The sequence below is a fragment of the Macaca nemestrina genome, chromosome 15 (genome assembly GCF_043159975.1).
Source record: "Macaca nemestrina isolate mMacNem1 chromosome 15, mMacNem.hap1, whole genome shotgun sequence".
Lineage (NCBI taxonomy): Eukaryota > Metazoa > Chordata > Mammalia > Primates > Cercopithecidae > Macaca > Macaca nemestrina.
This window is the reverse complement of record NC_092139.1, coordinates 16,563,882-16,586,670: the sequence shown is the minus strand read 5'-3', so window position 1 is coordinate 16,586,670 and position 22,789 is coordinate 16,563,882.

The following is a 22,789-nucleotide window of genomic DNA, read 5'->3' as shown; positions in this document are numbered from 1 at the left end:
TCTCATCTCCTCCCACAGCCCCAGCCCTAATGTAGACAGAGAGCTCTGATGGGAGGTAAGAACCTGGAAGATGTCACTGCGAAAGGCAAAAGAAGCTGTTTTTTAATATTTCAAATGCAGCCGGGCCAGCCAACCAAAACTTGTTTTCTCCAACATTAGCCTGGGAACAAGTGGAAAAAAACAGACACAATTTCTTTCCATGACCAAACCTTCCCACCTAGCTGGGCCAAGGATGAGGTCACCCTAACACCTCTCTCGGTGACTCTGATGGGCTGGGGGATGGGCTGAGAGTGGGGGAACACCCCAATGAACTTAAATTTCCATGCCCAAACCGCCCCCCACTGCCTGCCAGAAACTCAGCACTTCCCAGGCACCTTCCATGCACACACATGGTTTTGGGTTATCTCAGTGCACCACCTGTACAATTATTTAACTAATATTATTTTTAAATGGATCACTTTTAAAATTTTAGCCTCAAACCAAACAATATTGTCTGTGAAACTGTAGATTTCATGCATTAGTTATATATGGTGTTTCTTTAAAACTTTAAAGATTAAATAGTGAAATAGATAACGCACTCTGGCATACCATGTGCTATTGATGTGACATATAACACACCAGGGAAATGCTTAACTGATTCCATAGTCCAAAGTTCAGAACAAATAGTGTTTCCTGGGACTTAGACAGTGTCTAATACCGTGAAGATTCAAAGGTAAAGCTTAGTTTTCCAGTCCAGAGACTCCCGTGCAAGGGACTACATCCGTCAGCACGGAGCAGATGCACACTGCATCTGACCGAATGCCTGCATCCCTTCTCCTGAGAAGAACAGGAGCACCGCTTGGGGTGGATAATGAAGGAGATGATGTCCTGGGGGTGTGTGTGTGTGTGTGTGTGTGTGTGTGTGTGTATGTGGTTTAGTTATAGGTGAATAACTAGATCATGTGATTTCAGGAACTCTTTGGGAAATAGAGACAGGAAGGGTGGGACAGTGAGAAGAATGAAGCTGGGGTCAGTAAACACAGGGTCTTGACTTCAGGCTGTGTCTAACCATTGCCATCTCTTGCCGGGACTATTGTAGTCTCCTAACTGGTCTCCCAGCTTCACCCTCGGCCACCACCCCGTGTTCTCCATTCAGAGCCAGAGTGGGCCTTTCAGCCCACATCAGCTCATCAGATTCCATCACTCAGAGTCCTCTAGGGACCCACCCTCTCACGCAGAATAAAAGCCAAGGTCTTCCCCATGGTCTGCAAGGTCCTCCACGGCCTGACCCCTCATCCTCTCTTCAACCTCTGCGCCTGCCACTCCCCACTTCACTCCTCTGCTGCAGTCACATGGGCTCCTGTGCTGCTCCCCCAGCCCCTTGAGAACCCTCCTGTCTCAGGGCCTTCACACTTGCGGGTCCCTCTGCCAAGGCTGCTCTTCCCCAGATATCTGCCTGGCTCGTTCTCACTCCAGGCTCCGAGAGGCCCTCTCTGGTGCCACCCTCTAGAGAGCACCCTGTTGTGGTGTAATGACTCAGTTTACTTTATGCTTTTTCTCAATATGCATATATGTCTAATACCTATGTGTCTATGAGTAAATGAGGGGAAAATGTTCTCAGAGGATGCACAAGAACCTGAATGTGATACTAGCCTCTGTTAGTGGTGGATGGGGAATAAAGCACTTTGTGTTACTTAAATCTTTAAAGAACAACTGTATTGTTCATGTAATGAAGAATATTGGGGGAGGAGTCAGACAGGGGAAAGAAAACAGCCTAGAAATAAGTGAATCTGGGTAAGAACCAAGATGAGCAAAGACTTCCTCCCTCCTCCGTGCCTCACCCCCGAGGAGCAGCACGTTCCACATGGCAGAGTCTGAGATGCTCACATGGAGGCTCTGGGCCAGGACTCCCCTCTCTCTGCAGCAACTACAAGTGACTCTGAATATAAAACAAGGTGACAGGTGACTCACAGATCCAAAGAAGTGTTTTGTTGGGTCTCTATGGTGCTTTAAACATTAGGAGATGTCACCTAAACATCTAGATTTCTGCCTTCTCTTAGACAAATGAGAAGCCACAGCCACTGAGAAGTAGCAATGCTCTTCAAGTGGGGCCTGGGCTGTCCCCTTCACCAGAGCCCCCATGTCTTCCTACTGCCTTCTCAGCCCTGAGACTGAGTCAAAGTCACCTTTATTATTACACTCGACTTGCTGCATTCCTTCTTGTAGCGCTCAGAGGGAGTCGGAGTATGTATTGTACTCATGTCTTTATCAAAAATGGGAAACCAAAAGGACCAGGTGCTTCTAGATGTTTTAGAATGGGGAGACCAGGAGTTTTCTGGTTGGGCTGCCCGGGTGGCTCCGAGCCAAGCCTCTCCAGGCCTGTGAGTCTGCCACTGTTAGGTCAACCAGCCAGGATGCTAATGGGGATGAAGGCAGCACAAGCTAGTTTTCTACTGGTGGCCCAGAAACCCAGGAGACACTCTCAGCTTTGGCCCAGAATTCATCTGCCACATTTTTCCTTGATGTGTTCAAACTTTGCAGGGGGTTCCTTGGGCCTAGGATTCCTCCACTGTGTTTTCTCCTCTCTCGGATTAAGGAGCAGGATCTCAGGGGCAGCCTGGCGTGGGGCAGGCTGAGAAAGAAGAAAGCACAGCTCTAGGCCTGCTGGTTTCCAAGCATTTCCTTTCTTACCCGTGTTTTTTAGTTTCCTCTAAGGGTTGAACTGTTTGCTTACTCTGTCTCTTTCTTGCTTGTTTGCTATTGCTCCATCTTTATCTCTATCTCAGTCTCTCAGAGAGAGAGAGAAACAGGCTCACAACTGAACCACCAGCCCCACCCTCATCTTTGTACTTGCAGCGTGCCAGAGCCCTGGATTAAGAGTCCGAAAAATAAGGCAGGACACACACACCCCAGCCCCCAACCACTAGCCATTTCCACAGTCTTCAATAAGCCACATACTTCTCCTCATCTACAAATGCATATGGCATAGGTTACTTTAGGTCTAAGATTTAACTATACATTTCTAGGATAATTCCTGAATATTCTAAGTCACCAAACTCAGGTCAGTGGAGAGGTCAGGGCATGGGCTCTCAAATTAGAAGTCCGGGCTTAAATCCTGACTTGCTACTCTCTGTGGGACCTGTGCAAAGGACTCAACCACCCTGTGCCTCAGTTTCCTCATCTGTAATATGGGGAGAATAACAACATCACTCCTTCTGAGGTTGTTCTGAATATTGTGAAAGAGGCAAAATTTTACCTCCACCCAGTTTTTAGCTGGGCCTGAGAATGAAATTGACATAAGACTGATCAACAGAAGAAACGTACACACATTTATTATATTTAATTCAAGTTTTACATGGTACAGAAGACCCAAAGATACAATTAGTTAAATACTTATATTTCAAATTGGACAAAGAGCAGTAATTCATAGAAGAACAACTAAATTATGTGGGAGACTTAAAAAAAATTTTTATAACAAGGTCTGTGCAGAATTCTCTCATCTCAACTTTCAGCCCTTGATGATAAGAATGTTACTTTCCTTCTAGGGATATAGGGAGGGCATCTCTCACATAGGAATTTCACCTCCTGCTTTTACAAAACAGAATGAAGGTCAGGACGATCTTCTTGTACCCGCTGCGTTGCAAGCGCCTGTAATTCAAAATAGCCAACATGCCACAGTAGCATATTTCAAGGCAGCATATTCTTAACTCCTTCAATACCAATTCAGAAAATACACGTAAAGCTTGTAGTTCACACAAGTAGTGCAACAGTATCACACAGTCTGCCATCGGAATCCTTTCCACAGATGAGTTGGTTTTTAGTCCCTCCCCCAAGATGTTAATGATGTTTTTCTTTAATTAGCTACCAACTTCTTTTTTATTTTATTTATTTATTTATTTTTGAGACAGAGTCTCACTCAGATGCCCAGGCTGGCGTGCAGTGGTGTAATCTCAGCTCGCTGCAACCTCCGCCTCCCATGTTCAGGCAATTCTCCTACCTCAGCCTCCTGAGTATCTGGAATTAAAGACACGTGCCACCACGCCAGGCTAATTTTTGTATTTTTAGTACAGATGGGGTTTCGCCATCCAGACTGGTCTCGAACTCCTGCCTTCAGGTGATCCACCAGCTTCAGCCTCCAAAAATGCTGCTGTGAGTCACCATGCCTGACCCCAACTTCTTTTCCAATTGAGAGGTTTTACTTTTGACTATGCTCGAAGAGTTGGAAGACCTGCTCATACTGTTTCCCTTTCCACATGGGGAGTGTGTAGTGAGGGCTGCTTTCTAGACTGGGCACCTTTCTAGACACCTGCCCACCATAATCCCCTCCATGCCCAATTCGCTAATTGACATTAACCCCCTCCCAGTCCCTGTAGATGCTGAGTTTGCAACCTCTGGCTCTAGCTCAAGAGATCAGATAAACCTGCAAATAGAACTTTCGAGTGTGGCACAGAGACAAGTTCCAAAATAAGCCTGTAGGTGTTCATAGAAGAGGGGCTGCAGGTTTGGTGTGGTGAGAGGTGGTTTCAGGTAGAGGCTGGGGATAGACTATGAAGTGGAAAGGCAGGGGTGAGGGGCAGTGAGCACCTGTGGGAAAGCAGGAAAGCACCTGTGTCCTGCACCATCCTCCTGCCCTGGTATCCGCCTGCCAGGCTAGAATTCACCCAGCAGCCCTTGCCCAGCCTCAGGTGTCCCTGGAACATCCACAGTCCATGGGATCAGCTTCTGAGCTGTCCGCAGTGCCCATGGCCACACCTGCTTACCAGCCACAGCAAACTGGGCCCCATCAGGCCTGACCACCCACCCCAGAACAACACTGTCCTCAGCAGGGGTTTTGAGAAAGGGCTGGGGGACAAAAAACAGCAATCGGAAACCACATCTGGGCAGAACAAATCCATTGTTTTCCACACGGTAACATGCTCACCGATGTGGTGGCAACTCTTGCCATGCCTGTAACTCAATCCAGAATGAGGACACTGGATTCCCATGACCCACTTCTCAGATGAGGTTTCCTCCCGACGGTGCCAAGGCGAACAATTCCTGACTCTCAGTTATTACCAAATCAAGTCAAATGTCATTGCTGGTTTTAGCTACAAAAAGTCAAGGCTCAAAATTGGTTCGTAAATTCAAAATCAATTAAGCAGATGTCGAAGAGGCGGAATTGAATTTCATTAATGAACACTGGACTGAAAAATCATACGGTGAATTTTTTCTCCTCCACCTTCTGCTGGCTCTAGTTGTAGAAGCTTCTGGGAGAAAATTCTGATATGGTCATCGTCACTGGAAGGGAGATGGCAGCAGGCCCCAGGGAAAGGGCAGGACACAAAGGACACAGGTATAATCAATGGGACTCTGCAGTCATTGGTCATCTCTTGTCTGAGAAGCTCCACCCAGAAATTGTCCTTTCCCGACAATTTTATTTGTGATTCAATAACGCTTTGTCCTTGGCAGCAGGTTTTCTGTTCAACGAGGTGTATAAGGTGTGTTTCCAAATTTGGGGAGTTGGCCACATAGAGCCAGTAAACCAGCCACTGGCCTAGGGGGGCAACGTCTGCAAAGCAGCTTAATGTCCACCCTTCTCCACCTCTCCCAATCTGTTCCTCCTGCCCCTGCCTTCTCATCTCTGTAAATGGCACCACCATCTGCCCAACAGCTCAGCCAAAATCTAGGAGTCATCCCCGATTCCTCTTCCCTCACCCGCCCACCTGAGATCTGTCAGCAAACCCTGCCGACCTTCCAAGCAGCACTGGCATCCACTCACCTCTCTCCGTCTGCAGCGCCCCATCCTGCTCCGTGCCACCAGCATCTCCCACCTGGACCGCTGCAACCACCACCTGTTCTCCCTGCTTCTGCTCTTGTCCCTGGGCCGCCCTCTTCACCCACAGCTGGGGTAGGCCTTTAAGAACATGAAGGAGATTTCCTTCACTTGCTTAGAATGCATCAATGGCCTTCCATTGTTCTTAGAATTAAATCCAAGCCCTCTTGCAAGGCCTCCTGGGCCTTCGTGATCAGCCTTTGTTGCTCCTCTGTTCTCATCTCCCACCCCTTGCTACACACACTCAGAAGCTCAGAGGCATGTGTGTATGGGGAGCAGTGATTGATCAGGCCCGGATCACGAAGTCAGTGTGTGGCCTTCAATATAATAGATGGAGATGTTCTCATTCAACAAAATTCTGAATGGCAAATATTCTTTTTTTGCTTTTAATCTAGTTTGGTGGCAGCACACTTGAAATGCCACATTCTGGGATATTCTCTAAAAAGCACCTGATTTCTACCTGGTGTGGACCCTCAGGACAGTGAGCAGTGGCGACTCCACCCCTGACGTTCTGGGGTTTGGGGATTGACTGTATCCTTAAGCCTCAGACACAAGAGCCACTGACTGCCACATAGCACTCCTTAAATGTCATGAGCATGGCCCCAGTATTAAATGCCTGGGACTCACACTTAGCAATGTTTTTCCCTTTTCCAGCCTCCATCCTTAACAGTCAGGGAGAAAGTCTCAGGGGCTCATTGCCTTGAACGCCTCTCTCCTAATCACACTCAGAAATAGACACTTACAAACCACCGTGAAGGCAGCAATGTGCTGAAGCTTAATAACTGCACTGTGCTTGGGTTTACAATGGCCTCTTACTTACATCAGTGGATATTGCTTTCCTATTCACAGTCCAAAATTACTCAACCATAAAAATACGAAGTCCAGTTCAGAGAAACCTCAGGCAATTCTACAGATGGCATTGCGTTGTTGCAAAAATGGTGCAACTGTATGTGCACAGCTGATATCGGGAACCCCTGAGCTACAGCGGTTGCTTCTCAAGGCAAGGACCATGAATTGCCATCTGGGTGCCCCAGAGCCTGGCCGAATCCTGGCCTCCAAAGAGACTCACCAAAGGTTTGTTTGGGTTGAATTAAGCCAGTCACACCTGTTCATAGTGTATTTCTAAAAAATCCATTCCTGCCATAGACTTTCTGGCCAAAGGACACAGTTCAAACAAGGTCCGGATGTCACTGCATTTCTCTCCCCATAGAGAAAGGGAGAATCTATACAAGGTACCACTCTCCACCTGTACCTCATGATTTGGAAACAGAATGAGCTTCTCACCTTGCTGTGTCCAGCCCCAGTCCTCCCAACCAGATGCAAGTTAGGACTATGAAAGTTGTCAGAATCAAAATGGAGTCACTGGTGTTTAAAAAACAAACTAAAAACCTGGACAAGTAGAGTTGGGGAAGGTAACGTAGAGCTGGGGAAGGCCATAAAGAGCTGGGAAAGGCCATGTAGAGCTGGGGAAGGCCATGCAGAGCTGGGGAAGGCCATGGAGAGCTGGGAAGGCCATGAAGAGCTGGGGAAGGCCGTGTAGAGCTGGGGAAGGCCGTGTAGAGCTGGGGAAGGCCATGAAGAGAGGGTTCTCAGGCTTGTATGCCTGATAACAAAACCATTATAAAAGACTGTGAAAGCCACAACCTTGCAAAAAGGTCACCGCAGCCTTACACAAAAAATACTTCTGCAAGGACATCTGCCCAGCAACTGCCTGTCCAGCCTTGGACTGACACCACCCTTGTTACTGGTCTTTGCAGTCAAGGATAATTATTTCAAAACAATTCTTTAATCTTTCTCATTTTTCCCTCTAAAAACCTCTGTCTGCCTTTACCTCCGTGAGTTCACACATCGTTTACAATGGCATCCATATTCTCATTGCAAGGCTTGATTCCTGAATACGTATCTTTTCCTTTTAGAGAACGTCTCGCTGTAATTTAGATTGACAGGGTGGACACCTGTTCACTCTCTCTAGGACAGGGAGGAACCCTGAGATTATCTTGGACAAGAAATCTCCAGCACGGAGAACTGTCAGAACTGTTGCATGGATGAGCAGAAAATAGCAGATGCTAAGTTTTTCCCTGACCCCCACTGCTGCATGTCAGCTGTAATTGGCTGCAAGAAAATGAGTTAACTTTTTTGTGGACAAGCATCATTGACCTGGGTTGAACCACAGACATGCAGAAGGCCCATCCCCCTTCTCGTCCACCATCTCTTGGAAGGAGCTTGGTCACCTTCAAAGGCCAGTTTCTTAGCTGGAGAGGAAGGTCTAGTTCTTTGCAGAAAGAACACACGCACTGTGTGTGTGCGTGCATGTGCATGTGCGCGTGTGTGTGCACGTGTGTGTGCATGTGCGTGTGTGTGCACGTGCGTGTGTGTGCGTGCATGTGTGTCCGTGCGTGTGTGTGCATGTGTGTGTGTGTGTGCGCACGCGTGTGCAGGCTCCCGAGTGCTGATCTAGTAGGGAGAGTCACCAGGGTTGGAAGCTGACAGAGGCCACAGATGCCAGGGGCTCTCAGACCACTGCATCCACTCCCTGGCGTCCATCGGCAGAAACACTCACTCAGGGTGCACAGTTGCACGTAGAAAGACATCTAGCAACATTATTTATAACAGTGAAAAAACAGCTTTCAAACTGGAACAATTCAGTGTCTTCTCCCAGAGCCTGGCTAGATAGCACAGTGGTTAGACCTGGGCACTGAGTTCAAATCTTGTTTCTTCCAACAATAGGTGCATACAATATACACACATAAATTCACCTACACATCTACCTGTTGTACATCATAAACACACCTTCACAGAGTCTCCACTTTCTATGACCTTCCTAGCTCTGCTCTCCCTTGTGTCTGCAGGTCACCTGTAGCTTCCTTTCTGATGCCAGCGTATTCTATTGGTTTTCATCAAGATTCATCAATACAAAATTATAATCCAAGCCTAATATTTAGCTGACTTCAACCAAGGATTCTACAGTAAGCATTTATTGATCCCAAGTGAGAAGTTCTGGGGTTCAATCACCAACCTGGTGGTTCAGGTGAAAAGCCTAGAAGCCTTCCCCTTCCTTTTCCCCTTGACCTCAGTCCCCATTCTCCCTGGAAGGTGCAGTGGCCCCAGATCAACCCAAGCCCCTTCATCATCTCTCACCTGATTATCCCAGTGGCTTTCTCTGCGGTCTCAGCTTCTGCCCTTGCCGCTGACTGCCTGTCACATGAAACCAGAGGGTCTTACTGGGACCTAAGTCAGACCATGCTTCTCCTCTGCTTAAAGCCACCTGACCCACATCCCTAGAATAAAACCCAAATCCTCACCACAGCCTATGAGGCCCCATATAACATAGCCCTTCCCGACTTCTCTAAGCTCAAGTCCACCTTGCAAAGTTCTGCCTGGAAATAAGACTCCCTGAACAGTATCCACAATCTGGAAATGCCCATCAGTGGCCCATGCGACCCATTCTAAATGCCACCATATTCCCATGTGTCAAATTGTCAGCACGAGCCCTGGGCTCTGATTGCTTCCTGGCTGCAAATTCTTTTTGAAAACTGCCTGAAAAACATCTACAGGCATAATCCCTAATGCACACTGTTACACGAGGAGCAACTTGCTTTCATTCAAATTATCTATTCTTGGCAACTAAAAGAATGTTTCGCGTTTCTAATAATGAATTCCAAAAGGCTACAGATTCGCAATTGGATCATCACCAATTTAAAAGTCGACTGCAAAGTCTTGCCTAGAGTATCTTTATATTTGCTGCTAGCAACCATGTTCCAAACTCTGTTGTCCTTTGACAGTGGACAGAGGCTTAGGCCCAGCCCTCACCTGATCAATGGCTGGCATTTCTTACCAGAGCTCTCGAGAGCCTCCAGGATCCGTATCCCACCTTGTTCTCTAGTCTCAGGTCCTGCTGCTCTTCCCCAGGCTCACTGTGCTCCAGCCACGCCTGCCACAGGGCCTTTGCACATGCAAAGTCGGTCCCTCTAGAATCTGCCTTTTAGGCAGTGGTGTAACAGGAGCATCTAAATTCCATTTAGCAGACAGAAAACAGTTGTGGAGGAGACAAAGCAAAGAAGCAAAGCCAAGCAAAGAAGACGGCTGGGAGAGAGGGAGTGTGTTTGGTGATCTGTTGCTTCTTTCAGGATGCAGGATTTCTGCTTCATGCTTTTATTTTTTTTTCCTCTTGCCTCTGAATTCACAGATCTGAAGGAAAAGAATCAAGTAGATATTTACACAAAGGCAGACCCGACGCCAGCTCGCAGATACTGATTTGTATAATGTCTCCTGGCAGGAACAATGAGAGTTTCTTTGAACAGCAGAAGCTATAGCAGAGTAAAAACTTACCTGTGTTAAAGTCAAAAGAAAAATATTTGCAATTTGCTTGGTCAATAGACCGGCAGGAAAGTCCTTTGAGACCACTTCTCCAGATAGGATTTCTCCCCTGGGCCCAGCTGCGTGTTTTGGTGGCAGCCCAGGACCCGAGTCAGATAACAGCCTGCTTGTGAACAATCCTCCCAATTCAACAAACTGTCCCCAGGGAAAGGGCCAGCAGCAGCCCAGTCTGAGAGAGTGAACGTTTCCGGTCTTCTCCTGTCTGCCAGCACACCGGGCTGCAGAGGTGGGTGACATGAAGTTCCAGCTCTCAAGCAGTGTGGGACTCAATGAGGAGTTTGTTTGTTTATTTATTTATTTATTTACTTATTTATAGACAGAGTCTGGCTCTGTTGCCCAGGCTGGAGTGCAGTGGCACAATCTCGGCTCACTGCAACCTCCATCTCCCAGGTTCAAGCCACCCTCCCACCTCAGCCTCCCAAGTAGCTAGGATTACAAGTGTGTACCACCATGCCAGGCTAATTTTTGTATTTTTTGTAGAAACAGGATTTTACCGTGTTTGCCAGGCTGGTCTCAAACTCTTGGCCTCAAGTGATCTGTCCTCCTCAGCTTCTCAAAGCACTGGGGTTACAGGCATGAGCCACCACATCCAGCCTCAGTGAGGGGTTTAAACCAGCACTGGGGGCTGCTGCTTTGAGCTGTTTCAGTCCAAGATCCTCCACTCACTAGCTCAGTTTCCCCATGAACCAGCCAGTGAGGAATCTCTGTTTCTTCTACTGTAAAATGGGGAAATGGGGCTGTTATAAGAACTCAGTCCAATAGGGGAGTGTGAGAAAACCTCTTGTCAATGGATCATTGAACACATGAACAACAAAAATTATTCATGTTAGTTTTAAACGGCAAAATAAACAAAATGATAAAAAAGAGAGAACATTCCACTGTGACGCCTGATCCATAAGAAAGGGTGGGTGAGGGAGGCGGAAATAACGAACCTCCCTCTGCCCTTTGCTCGCTATGGTAATTTTTCTATTTTTTGGGGGAAGTGAGCCTTCAGGTCCTGCCCAGATAGAGACTTTTGGTCCCATTTATTTTAAACAAGAGAGAGAGGCGTTGTGAGCAAGCAGTGCCTTGGCTGCATCACTGTCGCTGTGGCCTTGAAAGGATCTGTTTGTTGCTGCCATCTGTGGGGGAACCCGGACACCACCCCAAAGTCATGCTTCAGGGACTCAGAGAGGACTCCAGGTTCCTCAGGGGGGATGGACTGACTGTGGCATCTCTCCTGGGAACTGTAACAGCAGCCTGAGGGGTGTCCCCATCTCCCCTTGCCCCCACCCTCCATTCTCCCCCGACAGCTGGAGGCCTCTTCCTAAAGTGGCAAATCACATCACAGCACTCAGCAGGGCTGGCACTGGGGGAGATCAGTGAAGAGCGGGGGGCCCAAAGTGAAGGGGACCGCGCTCCCAGATTGTGTAAGTGCCAGGCACTCACTTTGCCTTAGGTCCAGTTCAGTACTCACCTGGTCACACCTCCCCCGGCTTCTCATGGCTCTCAGAATAAAATGCAAACTCCCCACCAGAGCCACCCGCGGAAGTGATACCTGGTCCCTGCCCACCCTTCCCCTACCTCTCAATTCTCCTCCAGTACCACCAGCTTCTTTCTGTTGCTGGGACGACTCAAACTTTATCCTGCCCAGAAGGATGAAAGTGTTTTCCTGTATTTTTCCTGTATACTCACAATACTTCTGATACAACATGTATGGGTTTTCCCCGGGCATTCAGCAATTCTTCAGCTCCCTGGTCACCAACTGGGCATCCTACAATTTAATTCTGACACTAACTACCTAGAGTGAGTGCAGACCCACAGGGTAAGGGCTCAGTCCCACCAGACTTTCCCCTACTTCAGACACCAGCCACAAGTCCTGGATTGTGATCCACGCTTCTGACCAACGGGCTCTAAGTCAGGGGTTTCCATGACTCCCTCCTTTCAATAATTTGCTAGGACAGCTCACAACACCGGTTTACTATGAAGGGAATCACGAAGGATACAGACGAAGAAACAGATGGAGAGACCCCAGGGCAAGTGTGGAGAGAGGCTGAGAGCTTCCTTGTCCTCTCCCAGGTGCCATCCTTCTAGCACCCCGATGTCGTCACCAACCAGGAAGCTCTTGGAACCCCATTGATTAGGGTTTTTATGGAGGCTTCATTACGTAGCCATAATTGATTAAGTCATTGGCCTTCAGTGATTAGTCAATTTCCAGTCCCTTTCTTGGACCCTAGAGGTTGGGGGGGATGGAAATCACCTGGTTGGATCCTCTGGTAACCAATTCCTATTCTCCAAGGGTAACCTCATTAGCATAAAAGCCAGGTATGGTTGAAAGGAGCTTATAATGAAAAACAAAAGATGCTCCTCTCACCTCTATCACTTAGGAAATTCTACGGGTTTAAGACCTCTGTGCCAGGAACCTAGAGGAAGACTAAATACATTTCTTAATATAATGTATGTCAATATCACTGCACCAGGGTCTGTGCACTTTTTCTTCCTTATCCTAGGAAGAGTTTTTCCCCGGATGTTGTATGATGAGCTCCTTCTCCTCTACCTAGTCTTAGCACAAATGTCACCTTCTCAGAGAAGCCTGCCCTGACTGCTCTACCTAAGATGACGCCCCTAACCCAGGCACTCTCTGTATTTTATAGCCTGTTTCATTTCTATCGCAGTCCTTACTGCAGCCTACAATTATTTAGTACCTGTCACCCCCACTGGAGGGTCAACTCCACCAGGGCAGAGACTGGGTCTGGGTTGTGCACAGCTCTGTCCCCAGCACCTTGTACAGCACTTGGCACAGTGTAGGCACCAACTAAATATTTAGATAATTAAAGGAATGGAGATTCTGTTAAGGTCCTTTGAGTTCTGCAGTGAGGGAGGCTCGGCTTGGCAGGGCTGTGCCATAACCCAGGTTTACACAGCTCAGAGGCCTCTATCACTGACACCCTTCCCCAGCCACCTCCATGGGTCACCAAGGAGTAGTTGACCACTCTGGGTTTTCTGTGCCAGAAGCTCTAGCAGCAGGGGTGCTATTTGGAAGACCGTGACAATGGCCCTGGGGTATGATGTTCTGTTTCTCCCACCTCCATCTCTTTTCCTTCTTCTTGGCTCTGCTCTAGTGTTAAGAGACACCTATGTCCACAGCCAGTCACCCAGTCTCCCCAGGCCTCTGCCTTCTGCTGTGTTTGGCCAATAAGAACAGAGAGGGGCAGTAGACTCCCACCCTCCTTGCTGGGTCCTGATGCAGCTGTGGCTGTTGCTATGGTTTGAATATTTGCCCCACCAAAAACTCACATTGAAATTTAATCTCCAGTGTGGCAGTATTGACAGGTGGGGTCTCTAAGAGGTGATTGGGTCATGGAGGCTCTGCCCTTGTGAATGGATTAATCCATTCATTGATCATGTGGGTGTGATGGATGGTTTTATAAGAAGAGGTAAAGAGATCAGAGGTAGCACATTAGTTTGCTCAGTTCCCCAACCCCCATGTGATGCCCTGCACACCTCGGGACTATGCAGAGTCCCCACCAGCAAGAAGGCCCTCACCAGACACAGCACCTTGACCTTGGACTCTCTGTTGCCATAGTTATAAGAAGGAAATTCTTTTTCTTTATAAATTACACAGTTTCAGGTATTCTGTTGTAAGTGTAAAGCAAAAATAAAATCCAAAGCTTCTCCAACCAACTGACCAGACCCACTCTGGGCCAAGGGGACCCTGGAGAAACCTGAAAACCTGAATTTCTGCCCATGATGGAAAAAGAAGTTGAACATACCCCATTATACCGTCTGCCTTTTGGAGTTTAGGCACAACTGACCAGCATTAACATTAAAATAGAAATCATAAAACTGACAAAAAAGACTCTTAGTGAAAAAAGGACCAAATTCAAAGCCTGACTCTAGTATAGCATCACATGACAGATAGCAGACTCTGAAGGAAATAAAAATATTTTACCCCAAAATATATTTCATTGACATATTTTGAGATGGCCTTGCAGGGCTGTCTTTTGTGGGGGAGATTTGTATGTGCAGAGAACCTCCAGTAATACAGCCAGGCTTTTCAAGGATCTAGGGGAGATTAACTAAGAGTCTGACACATTTTAAGGTCCAAAAAGAGATACTTACCATCTATTCTCTCTGAAGCCCATTACCTGTAGGCTTCATCTACATAACAAGAACCTTGGCTTCCGCAACCCCCTCTTATCTTCTTTTTCTTTTTTTTCTTTTTTTGAGATGTCTCACTCTGTCGCCTGGACTGGAGTGCAGTGGCCTGATCTTGGCTCAGTGCAACCTCCACTTTCCAGTTCAAGCACTTTTCCTGCCTCAGCCACTCAAGTATCTGGGATTACAGGTGCCCATCACCATGCCCAGCTAATTTTTGTAATATTAGTAGATACAGGGTTTCACCATGTTGGTCAGGCTGGTCTCGAACTCCTGACCTCAAGCAATCTTCCTGCCTCGGCCTCCCAAAGTGCTGGGATTACATACACAAGCCACCGCACCCGGCCCCTCCTCTTATCTTAACTCAAGCATTACTTTCTACTGACTTTAAGTGTTTAGACAAAACCTAACTTTTTAACTAATTGCCAATCAGAAAATCTTTGAATCCACCTGTGACCTGTACGTTCCCCCTCCCCTTCAAGATATCCCCACCTTTCCAGGCCAAAGTATACCTTACATGTATTGATTTATGTCTTTGTCTGTAACTTCTGTCTCCCTAAAGTGTATAAAATCAAACTGTCACCTGACTGCCTTGGACACACTTTCTCAGGACCTGTTGAGACTGTTCTCCAGGCCATGGTCACTTATATGGACTCAGAATAAACCTTTTTAAATATCGTACTGAGTTTGTTTTCTTCTTTTAACATAAGCAACAGAAAACGGATGAAGACAGCAGTGTTCCTCTTCCTGTGTCCTCAGCTCCTCATGGGCACTCCTCTCTTACAGCTGCAGTTCTCACAAGTTCTAGTAATTCCCTTGCTCCCAGCCCCTCCAGTCCTAGGGCTGGTAAGTGTTCCCATCAGTTTCTAGTACCTGGGGTTCTGGGAAAACTACTTAACCCCTCTATGCCTCACAATCCTCATCTACATAACAAGGACAATAGTGGCACCTACCTCACTGAGCCATTGTAACAATTAAATGAGATAATATGAGGTAGTGCCTAAAATAGTACCTGGTATATAATAAGCATGATTATTATTGTTGTTATTATTTTATTACCATTACTGGCTATTGCTGTCATTATCTTATTACGCCATTTCTTGTATTAAGCACTAATCTCATAGTATCTCATTGGATCCTCTTATTATTTCAATTTTACACTTGCGGCAACTGCAGCTTAGGCAAACCCAGCCAGTTTTCCAGCATGATCCAGTTAGAACATAGCAGAATCAGGCCCCAAGTTTTCGTCTGACTGCTCAGCCCAGGATCTTGACCACCAAGCCAGGTTTCCCCCTGCCCCTTTATCTGTTCAAAGTCCATAGTTGTGTAGGGGGCTGGCCTGTGTATTGCAGGATGTTTATCTACATCCATGACCTCTATCCACTAGATGCGAGCCATCCACAACAAAGAAAGATCTGACCCAAAATGGCAGTAGGTACAAGTTTGAGAGACCCTGGTATGAGGATTATGCAGATACAAGAAGAACCATAATTATGGAGATAAGTGCTCTACATTTGACTCAAACTGATGAAATGATGACATCAGCAGACTAATTTACATGTATACCTAGAATAACCACTAAAAAAGCTACCCGGGAGATACACTTAAAAATACCGTAGATATATCAAACCAGAACTCTAAAAAATATTCAGATAACTCACAGGAAGACCACAAAGAATGGAAAAGAAAACAGAAAAAGTAAAACCAGAAGGAGCAAACAAAAAATAAAATGGCAGACTTAAGCCCTAGCATAGTCACGGCATTAAATGTTGATAGTTGTATTAGTCTGTTCTCACACTGATATAAAGAAATACCCGAGACAGGGTAATTTATTTAAAAAAGAGGTTTAATTGACCTACAATTCTGCAGGCTGTACAGGAAGCACGGGTGGGGAGGCCTCAGGGAGCTTTCACTCACGGCAGAATGCAAAGCCAGAGAAAGCATCTTCACATGGCTGGAGCAGGAGGAAGGAGGGCAGAGAGATGCTACATGCTTTTAAACAACCAGATCTCATGAGAACTCGCTCACTCTACAGTACCAAGGTGGCCGGTGCTGAACCATTCATGAGAACTCCATCCCCATGATCCAATCACCTCCCACCAGGCCCCACCTCCAACACTGGGGATTACAATACAAGGTGAGATTTGGATGGGGACACAGATCCAAACCATATCAATGATCTAATTAAAACAAAAGATTGGCAGAGTGAATTTAAAACATGACCCAATTATATGTTGTCTACAAGAAACTCACCTCAAATGTAACTAGATAGGCAAAAACAAACCCAGAGCAGAATACTTGAAATTCCATAAAGAAAACAAGAATATTGGGAATGGATTAAAATAGGGTAAATATAAACAATTTTACTAGTTTTCACCTCATGAGTTTCTTATTATATGTGATAGTTGAAACAAAAATAATAACATCATGTGATGTGATTCTCGATGTGTGAAAGCAACACTTAAGACAATTATATTGTAAAAATGGGAAGGGGAAAGGGTCCTAAGTAGCAGTAAGGCCTGGATGCTTCAAGCTAAGTATTGAAACAGTGATAGCAGTATTTACAATAAACTGTGTAGGTACATAGGCAACCACTGAGCAAAATATACAAAGCAATATACTCTAATACATAAATAAATCAAAATGGAATTCTAAAAATCATTCAGAAACCAACAGGAAGGCAAGAAAAGAGAAACAGAGGAATAAGAAACAGAGGGTAAAAAGAGAAAATAAATAATAAAATCTCAGTTCTTAGCTCTAATATATCCATAATTACTTCAAATGTCAATGGTCTAATTGTACTGATTAAGAGAGAGAGTGCAATACAAGCCAGGTACTGTGCATACAAGAAACTTACTTTAAATATAATGACACATAAGCTGAAAGCTAAAGAATGGATAAAGTTGTATCATAGGCCAGGTCCAGTGGGTCACGCCTGTAATCCCAGCACTTTTGGGAGGCCAAGGAGGGTGGATCACCTGAGGTCAGGAGTTCGAAACCAGCCTGGCCAACATGGCAAACCCCGTCTCTACTAAAAACAGAAGAAATTAGCTGAGCGTGGTGGCACATGCCTATAATCCCAGCTACTTGGGAGGCTGAGGCAGGAGAATTGCTTGAACCTGGGAAGCAGAAGTTGCAGTGAGCTCAGTTCGCACCATTGCACACTAGCCTGGGCAACAAGAGTGAAACTCCATCTCAAAAAAAAAAAAAAAAAATTGTATCTTGCAGATATTGATTTAATAAAAGCAGGAGTGTTTATGTTAATATTAGATTAAATAGACTTTAGAGCAAAGACATTAGTAGGGTCAATAAGAGACATTACATAAGTATAAAAGGATCAATCTACAGAGAAGAATAGTGATCCTAAATGTGTATGCATCAACCAATACAGCTTTGAAATACGGGAAACAAAAACTAATAGAGCTGAAAGGAGAAATAGATAAATCCACAATTATAATTGGAGATGTCAGGACCTAAGATATCAGCATTTGACATTTTCTGTCAGTAACTGACACATCTAGTAAACAGATCTAACAGGCAGGAAATCGGTAAGGATACAGTTAAACTGAACAATACCATAAATCAACTGGATCTAATTGATATGCATAGTTTACTTCATCCAACAACAACAGAAATGTACATTCTTCCTAAGCTTACATGGGCCGTTCACCTAGGTAGATTGTCTCCTGGTTTATAAAGAAGACTTTAACAAATTTAAAAAAATTGAAACCACAAAGAGAATGTTCTCTTACCATAAGGAAACAAACTAGAAATCAATAATAGCAGGACAACAGGAAAATCTTCAACTGTATGACTATTAAACAGCTCAATTCTACAAAACCCACGAGTAAAAGAAGAAGTCTCCAAGAAAATAAAAGAATACATAGAACTGAATGACAATGAAAATATGACATATCAAAATGTGTGAGATGTAGCTAAAGTCAGGCTGAGAAATAACTTTAGAGTACTAAGTGCCTACACTAGAAAAACAGGAAAAAGCTCAAATCAATAATCCAAGTCCTACCTCAAGAAACTAGGTAAAAAGAGTAAAGTAAACCCAAAGTGAGCAGAAAGAAGGAAATAATAAAGATAAGAGCAGAAACAAATGAAGTTGAAAACAGAAAAGCAATAGATAAAATCAATGAAACAAAGAATAGGTTCTTTGAAAAACTCAATATAATTGACATGTGTTTAGCAAGATTGACAAAGATAAAAAGAGAAACAAATCATTAATCCCAGGAACAAAACAGAGGATATCACTACAGATTCTATGGTCATTAAAGGGATAAAAAGAAAATGCTATGAATAACTTTATACTCATAAATTCTATAATTTGTAAGAAATGGACTAGTTTTTAAAAACCATGAGCTACCAAATCCAATCAAGATGAAACTAATTACCATAGTAACACTATAAGATCCTGAAAAAGAATATCCAGGCCAAGATGGTTCACTGGAGAATTTTAGCTAACATTTAAAAAGAACATTTATATCAATGTTACAGTGTCTTCCAGAAAACAGAAGAGAGAACACTTCCGAGCTCATTTTATGAGGCCAATACTACTTTGATATCCAATTCAGACAAAAATAGAAATAGAAAACTATATAAAAAGTACAAAATTGAAAACTATAAAAATAGAAAACTATAGACAAATATCTCTCACGAACTTAGATACAAAAATCTTCAAATACATCATAAAATTGAATTCAACAAAGTATAGAAAATACTACATGACATGACCAAGGGGGATTAATGCCAAGAATGCAAGGCTAGTTTAATATTCAAAACATCAATCAATATAATCCACCATATCCACAGGCTGAAGAAGAAAAATCTCTTTAATTGATGCAGAAAAAAACACTTATTCACGATAAAAAATGCTCAGCAAACTAGAATTGGAGGGTAATGCTCTCAATCTTATAAAAATCATCAGTGAAAGTCTACACTTAATATCATACTTAATGGTGAAATACTGAATGTTTTGCCTCTACAACCAGGAATGAGGCATCAAGATAGACAATATCCTGCTTGGATAAAAAGAAAAATGTCCTTTTTCACCCCTTTTATTCAACATGGTTCTAGAAGTTCTAGACAATACAATAAGGCAAGATAAAGAAATAGAAAGTAAACAGAAGAAATGCAACAGTCTCTATTTGAAGATGACATGATTGCCTACAAGGAAAATCCCAAAGACTACCAAAACAAGGAATCCTCCTAGAATTAATTACTGAGTTCAGCAAGGTTGTGTGATACAGGATGAAAACGCAAAATCAATTGCATTTATATATGCTAATAATAAACAAATAGAACCTGAAATTTAAAGTGCAATACCACATACAATTACTCCAAAGAAAACGAAATACAGCCTGGTGCGGTGGCTCATGCCTGTAATCCCAGCACTTTGGGAGGCCGAGGAGGGCGGATCATGAGGTCAGGAGATCGAGACCATCCTGGCTAACACGGTGAAACCCTGTCTCTACCAAAAATACAAAAAAAAATTAGCTGTGCATGGTGGTTGGCACCTGCAGTCCCAGCTACTCGGGAGGCTGAGGCAGGAGAATGGCATGAACCCTGGAGATGGAGCTTGCAGTGAGCAGAGATCGTGCCACTGCACTCCAGCCTGGGCGACAGAGTGAGACTCCATCTCAAAAAAAAAAAGAAAGAAAAAGACAAGAAAATGAAATACTTAGGTGTAAAATCAGCAAAACATGGAAAAGATTTATATGCTGAAAATTATGAACTATTGATGAAAGAAATTAAAGGAGTAAACAACTAGAAAAGCTTTGTTTATGGACTGGGAGACAACATAGTGAAAATGTCAATTCTCTCCCTAATTCATTGATGTTTAATTCAATTTCTGTTAAAATCCCAAGAGGCTTTTTGGAGACATAGATAAGCCAATGGGCTTCTCACTCTATCTCTGCTGGTGCCACAGGGGAAGGAAGCTCCTACCTGGCCTTCTTTTGCTGCTGGGTAGAGGAACAGATGTTGAGAGGTCCCGGTGGGTGACTGCCATGAGTGGAGGGTGGGGACACTCTGAGCCTGGTTCACCGTCTTCTGCTGGGTGGAAGCCTCAGGGACACCAGGTCTAAGTTACCCTCTGCCATTAGATGAAGGGGCTGGAGACTCCAGGTTTTCTGGCACCACAAAGAAGGTATGCATGCGTACAGTGGGCGTGGGGTGTGGGACAGGCCAACCAAGCCCTGGAAGCTCTGCTGGAGCCACTGCTGCTGCTGTGTGTGGGCTCCATGACGCTGCCCCCTTCTAGCTGTTGCATTTGGTTTTGAGCTCATGTATCCCTAATGGTGGTTCTGGGTTGCTGGCCTCTCTAGTGCCTAGTGCCTAATGCAGGGTGTGTGGGAAGTTAAAACAACAACAACAACATCAACAACAACAAGACAAGTAACTCTACTTAGGTGTTGTTATCAAAGTCCTAAGGTTCTTAGCCAGTGCATCTTCTTCATTCCATCTTTCAGAGTGCTTTATGCTTCTTTGTTAGATTATTGCTAGGGCATTTAGTTGTATTATGAGGGGAAGAGTAGGGAAAAGTGAACCTGTACTATCTTGTTCCATAACTATAGGACGGTTTCCTTTAAAGCTAAAAATAGACTTACCATAGATCCAGACATTGCACTTATAGGCCTTTATTCCACAGAAATAAAACATATGTTCATGTAGAAGATTCTACAGAAAATTTCACAGCAACTTTATTCATAATGGCCCCATACTGGAAACTATACCAATGTCCTTCAATGGGTGAATGATTAAACAAGCCCTGGAACATCCATAACATGGAATATGTCAGCAATAAAAAGGATACAATAAAAAGAAACTATTGATGCACACAGCAACCAAAATGAACGTCAAGGGGATGATGCTTACTAGAAGAATAAGCCAACGTCAAAATGTTAACATGCTGTATGATTCCCTTTATAGAACATTCTTGAAATTTAAAAAATTCTAGAGATGGAGATCAGTTAGAGGTTGCAGGGAATTAGGGACTGGCGAGTGTAGTCCTAGAGGGTGGCACAGGGACCCTTGAAGTGACAGGACGGTTCTGTAGCTTGATTGTGGTCATGGTTACTCAAAACTGCATATGTGATAAAATTGTGTAACTGGCGAAATCTACATAAGCTCTGTGGATTGTACCTATGTCAATTTCCGGCTTGTCATATTGTACTTTAGTGCTGCAAGATGTGATCATTGGGGGAGGCTGGGTGAAGGGTACACAGGACTTCCTTAAACAGTTCCTTGCCACTACCTGTGAATCTAAGTTATTTCATAGTAAAAAAAAATTTTTAAAGCCAAAACAAAACAATATTGCTAATTTCCAACCATAAAACATTCCTTTTAAACTACCCCTGCCCCCATCTTCTCTCTCTGTCTCTGTTTCTCCATCTCTCTTTTTCAGGCCACTGTACAGACCTATTTGCACCAACCTGGAACTTCCATTTTTTTCCTTTTTTTTTTTTTTTTCCTGAGATGGAGTCTTGCTTTGCTGCCCAGGCTGGAGTGCAGTGGTGCCATCTTGGCTCACTGCAACCTCTGCCTCCCGGTTCAAGCGATTCTCCTGCCTCAGCCTCCCGAATAGCTGCGATTACAGGCACACAGTGCTACTCCTGGCTAATTTTTGTATTTTAGTGGAGATGCGGTTTTCCCATGTTGGCCAGGCTGGTCTCGAACTCCTGACCTCAGGTGATCGGCCTCCCAAAGTGCTGGGATTACAGGTGTGAGCCACTGAGGCTGGCCCAATCTGGAACTTTCTATCTGAGGTTCTGGGAGGGCTGGCAGATAGTGGAAAGGGGGATAACTTTTTAGTGCCGGATTCAGTGGTATTTCATGTGAACTACCTTAATCAGGGAGCTGAGTTTCTAATCCTTCTGTTTATCAGTGGCCCCTGCCCCATCCTTTGGGAAACATTCTGGGATGTTTGGCACTTAATACTAGGTACAAACCCCAGCAGCAGCCATTCCTGGTGCCTTCAAACAAAAGGACATTGAATGGGGTAATATTATTTGGATAATTTTCAAAAATGCCCTACAAATGACAAGTGAATCAGCAGATAGATTTCAGGCATCATGGGTGTCCCTTTGGGTTGGCAATTGCAGCTGCTCATTATCCAGGTCCTTGGGATGATGGTTGAATGTGAGTTGTATCCTGGGCAGATAGACTCACGGACGTGCACACAAATGCACACACACAGGACACACATGTGGATGCTTTGTGCTCCTCCAAGCTGGGCATTTTACAGTCAATTCATGGACCAGCCAATACATTTGGAAGCTTAGTAGGCTGTTAGAGTTTCAGAAAAAGTCTCAAGTTCAAATAAAATGTGTGTATGCGTTTGTGTGTGCATCTACTCACAGTCTTATTCACCCCCCTCTCAGCTGCAGCAGTGGTGCCAACATTACGACTTTATGTACATAAACTTGGCCGGGGAAGGAAGGGACCTTCATGTGCAAATGTCCTTTGTGCCATCGGACA